The sequence below is a fragment of the Rattus norvegicus genome, chromosome 12 (assembly GCF_036323735.1).
Source record: "Rattus norvegicus strain BN/NHsdMcwi chromosome 12, GRCr8, whole genome shotgun sequence".
NCBI lineage: Eukaryota > Metazoa > Chordata > Mammalia > Rodentia > Muridae > Rattus > Rattus norvegicus.
The window spans coordinates 13344654-13353855 of NC_086030.1; the positions used below are offsets into that span (position 1 = coordinate 13344654).

At 47.8% G+C, this 9202-nt stretch overlaps 1 long non-coding RNA gene across 1 annotated transcript; it reads left to right on the top strand.

Moving 5' to 3' along the window:
- Window positions 1-2652: 2652 nt before the first annotated feature.
- Window positions 2653-8410, top strand: LOC134481152 (uncharacterized). Its single transcript, XR_010056461.1, has 3 exons — window positions 2653-2793; window positions 4076-5895; window positions 8156-8410. It is a non-coding gene; the product is annotated as an uncharacterized LOC134481152 (long non-coding RNA).
- Window positions 8411-9202: the final 792 nt, after the last annotated feature.

The following is a 9202-nucleotide window of genomic DNA, read 5'->3' on the forward strand; positions in this document are numbered from 1 at the left end:
ATACCTGCTACTGTAAACCTAATCAAAAGAGTGTGAATGGACCGGTCATAGGTCCTCGGGGACCATATTACTGTTGTTATAGTGGTAAATGGAGATGTGGTCAAACTGCTTTCTAAGTGTTTGTGTTTGTATCCATAAATCAGTGCTGTTCTCAGTCTTGATCTAAGTGGCTTTTTCTGCATCAGGACTGGGTAGCGGTCGGTGCAGAGACTCTCACAACTGGCCCAAGCACGGAGTCATCTGACTATCTGCATTAACCTCCCACCTTTACACCAAGACCTGGGGACTGTCATGGGAGACAAGGGGAAAGACTGTAAAAAAAAAAAAAAGAGGGTGGAGAGGGATGGTGTGAAATGTCATCTTCTGGACGTGGAGGTGACACGGCTGTTGCGTTCATGGATTTTCTTCACCTGTGGTTATCTGCATGTGATCGAGTCAGTCATTCTAGAAGGAATGGGAGAGGGTCCATGGCTGATGGACAGCAGCAGTCATTTTTCTTTAGGGGTGTGTAGTCACTGGTAGGTTGTCCACGCACACTCTGGCGGAGGATAGGCCCACACCCACGTGCATTCAGACAACACTAACAGAACTCAGTGGATATATATATATAATCAGAGAGCATGATGTTGGGCATCTGGAGGTGAAAGAACATAAACGGGGAGCCGCGTCTCTCACTCCAATCGTGGGATGGGGTGCCCCCAGGAATCACAGAGTAGCCATCTTGATGTAACAGCAGGAGGTAGCTTTTATTAACGAGATCCCTATTAGCGGGATCCCGGATCGATATGTATCCCACACAGGAGACAGAGGAATCGACCCCGAGCTTCCAAACTTGGGGGTTTATATAGGGGCATTCGCGCGGTTACACAAGATTGGTCAATTCAAATGGTGCACAGTTACTTTCGGCGCGAAATTACATCAGCAAGGTGTACGTGCTCTCTAGCAGCTCGGCAGGCAGGTAGGGTAGCTCATCTCACTCAGGGGGGTGAAGGAAGGGGAGGGGGTGGCTACAGATGGTCAATGTCCTTGGGGCTGATAGCTGGTCCGGCAGGTCCTATCTCTAACACCCCCTCAGGCACGTCCTAACTTTTTGAAATTTTAATTCTTCAGAGGGAGTAGAGGGTAGATATGATCAGGATACATTGTATATATTATAAAATTGTCCGGCTGGAGAGATGGCTCAGCGGTTAAGAGCACTGACTGCTCTTCCAGAGGTCCTGAGTTCAATTCCCAGCAACCATATGGTGGCTCACAACCATCTGTGAGGGACCTGATGCCCTCTTCTGGTGTATCTGAAGACAGCAACGGTGAACTCACAAACATAAAATAAATAAATCTTTAAAATAAAATTGTTTAGAATAAATAAAAATATTGTACAAAGGGGTTGGGGACTTAGCTCAGTGGTAGAGCACTTGCCTAGCAAGCACAAGGCCCTGGGTTCGGTCCCCAGCTCCAGAAAAAAAGAGAAGAAAAAAAAATATTGTACAAAAAGAAAGAACTGGGAGGTGGGGGTGGTGCTTACCTTTACTACTGAGGCAGGAGAGTCTCTGAGTTCAGCCAGGTATGCAGAGCAAGTTCCAGGACAGCCAGGGGTATTTAGGGAAATCCTGTCTTGAAAAACCAAATGGAAGGGGAAGTAGATTCATTAGCAAATATCAGCTGGCAGGTGTTTGACCGACTGTCTCATGCTCTGAGTTGGACACTCCTGCCCTCCCTAACTAGTCAGACAACCCCCACCCCACCCCACCCCCACCCCGTGGTGTCCCTCTCTGATCCTGTCATAGGCTTTCTCTTCTTCGTCCACCCATAATTCCTGGTTACCCTCCCTGAGTCCCTCCTGATCTACCCTCTTGCTCATCGTCCCACCCACAATGGCCTCATCTTGGACAAATTCATTCACCCCAAAGTCTGCCTTCTGGTAAGTGTGCCCCAGGGTCCCACAGCTCAGCCTTCTTCAGAATCCAGCCTGGAGAAGAGTTGGGGCCTCCCGGAGGGCGCACTCTCCAAGTGGCAGCTGCCAGGCACTGCAGGAAGGGAAACCTACCCGCCATGTTCCCTGTTACATCTCTAAAGCTTTACAGTGCTTAACACAGGCCAGATGCTGGACCGATGTCCTCAAAAGAAGAAAGAGAAAAGGGAGGAGGAAAAGAGGGAGTGGAGTGGAGTGGATGGCGGTGGGGACAGAGCTGATTTAAGCCTTGGCTGTTTACCAAACCCTGGCCTTGGGCAAACAACTCAGGCTTCCCGTCCCCAATAGCCTCAGAGTTCTCATTTGCAGATCCAGGCATCCTTCCCGGGTTCGGAGGACTGAGCCAGATAAAGGGTAACAGGTTAGGGTCTGGCCAGAAACTGTGGTCTCTATACCACTGTCATTATCACTGACAAGGACTATGGGCCATTGAAGAGTAAGGGACAGGACAGGTGAGGCCATTCACTTTGCAGCTGCTTCCACGAGTGGCCCTGTGTTTCCCCCCAGAAGCCCTCCTGGCACCCGGGGGGCTCCCAAGAAAGGCTGTGACTCCCTGTGAGAGCTGCCACACAGTTGCTGGGAAATGGCAGATCAGCTGTTTCACACACACACACACACACACACACACAGAGAGAGAGAGAGAGAGAGAGAGAGAGAGAGAGAGAGAGAGAGAGAGAGAGAGGAGAGAGAGAGAGAAGGAGCCAGCAGACCCATTAACACACTCAGTGTGTTCTGAACCTCCAGGAACTCAGCCTGAATCACCACCCTTGTCAACAGTGCCTCTTGGCAGTGTCTGAAGATTCTGTCCTCAGCCTCCGAACCGGGTAACTAACTTTGGGGGGTTGTGGTGGGGAGGGGAGGAACAGGAAGAAGCCTCACTGCTGACCGAGTGCCCGCTGTGCTAAGAACATTCGGTTACACAGATGGAGGGACAGCAAGGACAGCTGATGGTAGCGCGTGGGACCGGAGCTCAGTCTTTAGGAGGAGCCTAAGCGATTTAGTTTTAACCTTAGCTGTGGGCGCGAGCGCTCAGTGGGTGGAGGGGCGTGGCTAGGCTGCTGTAAGAAAGCATCACAGATTAAACAGCTCACATGGTAGAATTTCCTCCTCCTGTTCCTGGAGGCTGAGATGCCACTGATCAGATCATAAAGCAAATTTAGAATCTGGGGAGGACCTGCTTCCTGGCTCACGGATGGAGCCTGTTATCCGCGTTCTCACAGGACTGAAAGAATGCTCAAGGGTGGGGGTGGGGGGATATGTCGATGCCTGCCTATCTAGAATCTTAGCGCTTGGAAGCTGAAGCAAGCGGATGGGAACGCTGAGGGTAGTTTGGGCCACATAAACAAAACCCTGTGTTACCATTTGAATCTATAATGTCCCACACAGGCTCATGACTTGAATACTTGCTCCTAAAGGGGGAAGTGAAAGCCTAGATGGAATAAGAAGGTTCTTTGATTTAGGCTCCAGGTGAGGCTATGCTATCTCTGGTCACTTCCTGTCTCCCCGTCTTCTAGTCCACCATGATATGAGCCGAGCTTCTATGCCCTGGGATCTTGCCCACCATGATGAGCAGAGACCCTGAAACCTGTGAGCCAAAATTATATATCTCATTTTTGGCCATTGTGATTTAAAAGCAATTAATATTAGGAGTTGGAGAAAGAGATGGGGGAGGGAGGGAAGGTGGAAGGGGAGAGGGAGAGGAAGAAGGAGACTGCTGTCTGATGTCCTATTATAAGCTCAAAAATCCCTTCCTGAATGTTGCCGCGATGGCTTCATCCAGTCTTAACCCCTTCCTAAAGCCCCCCTGTCCTTAGATCGTCTCACCATGGAGGAAGGGCTTGATACAGGAATTTGGGCTACAGAAGATGTCATATCTTGGTTGTCAATTTTACTGCAAACTGCTAGGCACTTCTGCAGGGGGTTTTCTTGATCAAATTATTTAAAGCACAAAGCTCCACCCTGAATGTGGGCAGCCCAGATAAAAAGACATGGAAAGAAGACATTTAGCTTTTTGCCTTTTTTTTTTTTTTTTTTTTTTTTTTGTCTTGCTGGCAAGTTCATCTATCCCTTTGCTACAGCATTGCTCAATCTTTCCCTTTGCTGCAGCTTCTTCAATCTTCCCGCATAGACGAGGACCAGCAGCTCTTCAGGGACCCTCCAGGCTCACACTGGGACTCTTGAGACATCCAGCCCCCTGGACCAAAAGATCTCTGCATTCTCAGCCTCTTCACGGGACACAGACACTGTTGGGCCATCAAACTGCATCCTGTAACCCAATCTAATGAGTCCCAACTTTGTGTGTGTGGTGTGTGTGGTGTGTGTATATGTGGTGTGTGATGTGTGTGAGTCACGGTGTGATGGGTAGTGTATGTGTGTGTGGTGTGTGATGTGTAATGTGTGTGATGTATAAGGTGTGTGTATGGTGTATAGTATATGTGTGTATATGTATGTGTGTGTGGTATGTGGTGTGTGTGGTATGTGTGTGTGTGGTATGTGTGTGTGTATAAATGTGTGTGTCTGTGTGGTGTGTGTGTGTGTTTGTATGTGTGTAGTATGTGATGTGTGTGTGTAGTGTATAGATATGTGTGGTATGTATGTGTGTTGTGTGTGTGGTGTATGTGGTGTTGTATGGTATGTAGTATATGTATGTGTATATGTGTGTGTGTGTGTGGTATTTGATGTGTGTATGTGGGGGTGTGGTATATGTGTGTGGTTTGTGTGTGTTTGTGTGTGTGGTATGTGATGTGTGTGTATAGTGTATAGATATATGTGGTATGTATATATAGTATGTGTATGTGATGTGCTATGTAGTATATGTGTATGTGATATGTGTATTGTGTGTGCTATGGTGTGGTATATGTGTGTATTTATGTGTGTGTGGTATGTGGTGTGTGTGTGTGTTTGTGTGTGTGGTATGTGAGGTGTGTATATGTGTGGTGTTTGTGGTGTGTGGTATGGGGTGTGTGTGTGTTTGTGTGTGTGGTATGTGATGTGTGTATAGTGTGTAGAAATGTGTGCATATGTGTGTTATATGTGGTGTTTGTGGTATGTGGTATGGGGTGTGTGTGTGTTTATGTGTGTGGTATGTGATGTGTGTGTGTATAGTGTATAGATATATGTGGTATGTATATATAGTATGTGTATGTGATGTGCTATGTAGTATATGTGTATGTGATATGTGTATTGTGTGTGCTATGGTGTGGTATATGTGTGTATTTATGTGTGTGTGGTATGGGGTGTGTGTGTTTGTGTGTGTGGTATGTGAGGTGTATGTATAGTGTGTAGATATGTGTGCATATGTGTGGTATGTGTGGTGTTTGTGGTGTGTGGTATGGGGTGTGTGTGCATGTGTGTGTGTGTGTGTGTGTGTGTGTGTGTGTGTGTGTGTGTGTTCTACCAGGTCTGTACCTTCAGGAGATCCTTACCTGGGGTTGTAGGAGAGGTAGTCACAAGCGTTTATTCCATATGGCAGGAAGCCACCTTCCTGACCTAAATACAAGGTTTTGACCACAAAGGCCCCCTGGTGAGAGCCAGTTATGGCAGAGTAGAGGGCCATGCCTAGAGCAGGACCATCTGAGTTTGCATTCTGACAACTGTCTGACCTTGGAAGAGTGTAATTTCCTGTGTTTTCATCGCCTCATGAACATGTGAGATGCTAACCACATTGCCCAGGACCATGCCAGACACAAATCCCACCTCAGCACTGGCGTCACCAAAGAAGCTGATTCAGTTACATTAAGAGCAGCCAATGAGGAGACTGGAGAGATGGCTCAGTGGTGAAGAGCACTGGCTGATTTTTCCAGAGGACCCCTCTTCAGTTCCCAGCACCCACCTGGCAGCTCATTACCACCTACAACCCCAGTTCCAAGGGATCTGACATCTTCTTCTGGGCACCAGGCATGCAGACAGTGACGGCATCTATTCAGGTAAAACACTCATATACACAAAACAACAACGATGACAAAATACCTTAGCAAATCAGCCAACAACACCAAGATTTTCTTAATTTACTTATTTTATGTATATGAGTGTTCTATCTGTATGTACAGCTGCACTGACAGAGGAGGGCATCGGATCCCATTACAGATGGTTGTGAGCTACCATGTGGTTGCTGGGAATTGAACTCAGGACCTCTGGGAGAGCAGTCGGTGCTCTAACCACTGAGCAATCTTGGTGCCCCTGGCACCGAGCTCCTAATGTTTGTAGAAGCCAGCAGGGTGGAGTGAAGACAGCTGGAATATCATTAGGGAAGAAGACTTGCTCTGCTGCTTCCTAGTTATGTGACCCTGACCACAGCTCCTCCTGCGTCTGAGATTCTTCCTAAAAATGACAGCGGTTCAGCTAGGTGTGGCAGACTGGGCTTTTAATCCCAGCATTCAGGAGAGACAGCAGGTGGCAGATAGTTCTGAGTTCTAGGCCAGCCTGGTCTACAAATCGAGTTCCAGCCCATCCAGAATGACCCAGTAAGATGCTGTCTCAACACCAAAACTAACAACAACCAAAAGAAATTAAGACAACAATAATTGCCTACCTCTCAAATTCCTTAGATGACAGGCTGATGATGTGACCGTGAGAAATGGGTTTTAGATTGGTTTGGTTTGGGGGGACAGGGTCTCAGTGTATAGCCTGAGTTGACATCAAACTGGCAATCCTACTGTCTCAGCCTCCCGAGTGCACTGGTGTGCACTGCTACAGCTGGTGTGAGACATGAATGAACACTCTAGAACACAGAGGGGAATTACCCATGTGAGTCTTCTTCTGCACCGAGAACCTTAGGCCAAGACGAGTCAATGGTTCTGGAATTGTTAAGGCTTATTCCTTATATCATCTTATGTCCCCAGAAGCATGCATGAGTCTATACGAGCATTCATTCTGCAGTGAGGGGAGGAGCCAACCTGGACAGTGGTAGAGACCGCGGGAGTCAGTGGGTGGAGCTAGTGTGGTCTCTGTGGAGCAAAGGCACACATCTCACGTAACATCACCATAAACATGAGAACGGCTAAGGACGTGCTGAGTGACAAGATCCTATGGCTGCTCTGTTAGGATGCGGATCAGGAATATCCTTTGGGGGTGGATGTCTGTTCCCTAAGAGGAGGTAACTATCGTGTGTGCAGGCTCTCCATGGTAACCTGGATGAAGGAAATGTACTGCTTTGGTGCTGGAGGCTGGACAATGGTGAAGGTGTCACAGAGCTGGCTCCTTGCGAGGTCTGTCTCCTTGATTTGTTTGATGGCTGTCTTCTCGTATTGTGGCGACACACATCTGTAATCCCTGTGCTTGGGAAGCTGAGACAAGAGGATCTCAGGTTTGAGAACAGCCTGCTCTATACAGTGAGACACTGCTTTAAAAAGAAGGGGTAGAGATAAGAGAAAACATTTTTCTTTTCTTTCCTTTGTTTTTGTTTTGTTGTTTTCAAGACAGGGTTTCTCTGTATAGACTGGAACTGGATATCCTGGAACTCGGTTTGTAGACCAGGCTGGTCTTGAACTTAGAAACCTGCCTGCCTCTGCCTTCAGATTGCTGGGATTAAAGGTGCATGACACCACCATCCGACCACTTTCATTTTCTGTAAGGATGCTAGTCATACCGGGTTAAGATCTCTGCCATAAACTTGTTTTAAATTAGTTACCTTGGACTGGAGATGTGGCTCAGTGGTTAAGAGCACTGGCTGCTCTTTCAGAGGTCGTGAGTTCAATTCCCAGCAACCACATGCTGGCCACAACCATCTATAGTGGGATCCGATGCCCTCTTCTGGTGAGTCTGAAGAAAGTGACAGGGTATTCATATAAATAAATAAATTTTTTTTAAACTGAATTACCTTGTTTAAAAACCCAGACTCCAAATTCAGTCGCATTCTGAGGCACTATGGACTCAGTCTATAAAGTGTGCCATTTCAGGAGACCAAACCCACCTGCAGCTGTAGATACTCAATGGGATCATCCAAGGGTACAGAAATGGGAGCTAGTCACTTTATTGTGCCCCTAGAAGTTTTTCTCTGCCCCAATCCAGCACCCTGCTCTGGAAGCTAGAGACACAGCTGCCAGGGACCCTGGCCATGCAAGGCCATGTCTTCCTGACTTGAGAATCTTGACTTTGCTATCAAGCTCGAAAACACCCTCAGAAACAAACAGACACAACCATGACACTCACTGCTCCCATTTAAAGCACTGTTTCTCTGACTTCTAGTTCCTGAGAAACTCTACATCAGAAAGACTCTGCCCTCATTCGCATGTGACAAGAGGCACAGCCAAGTGGCCCTGTGGAACATCACTTTGCCTCCAGCTTCCCAGCACAGAGAGACCAGGAATAAGAAAACTCCTAATTAGTGATTTAGTCCAACCTCGGATGGCCATTGGCTCTCACCCTGGGAACTGGGTGAACCCCATTGATGTTCAATATTTTGCTCTCATAAGGGTTTGAAAAAATGATGGAGGTGGTAAATGATTTGTTTTGTCCTTCATTTATTCTTTCACACACATGCACATCTTTCTCAAGTGCCTGCCATGTGCCGGAGCTCAGGGGAGAGGCCAGGATCAAAGGACGCTGCGTGGAGCAGGGCGCCTTTAGATGGCCCTTGCTGATATGGTAAGGTTTGGATGGGCAAAGAAGCCCCAGCTGGAAGACCAGGAACAAAGGCCAGGAAATGGGAAAACAAACTACATTTAGGGTATACAAGCACCTGCAGTCTCACAGACTCAGAGAAACGATTGCGTCTGGCTAGAGGGGGCTGCGGTCTCCACGAGAAAGTTAGGATACTCAGCAGGGGAGGGAGAGCTCCACAGACCTTTGCCTCTGCTTGAGGTAAAAGAGAAGGAATGGAAGAATTAAATGTGGGTGGAGGTGGGGGAGAGATCTTCTTCCTTCCGGGGGTCGGGGGAAGGATGCAAAGAGAGAGGGAGAGAAAGAAAGCCTCGAGGATGATTAGGGCTGCTTCGCTGAACCGGCGCATTGTGGGTAAAGTCACTGGAGCTCTTGATTCAGCCGGTGAAAGTGGGCGGTTGGATTTGCATGTCAGTGTGGGAAAAGTGACTTGGCTGAGGCCTATTTCTGAGCCTCTGATGAATGATTTTGTTCGTACGCCATTTGTAAGAAAAGTGCTTAGGCAAATACTTCCGTTTCAAAAGGGGGGGTTGGGGGGTAGGGGAGCCAACAGAGGCCGACGCTGTGCCTTGTAATGGCCCGGTAGGATTGAAGTTAGAACCTATAGCGAGATCCCTGAAACACGACCATAGC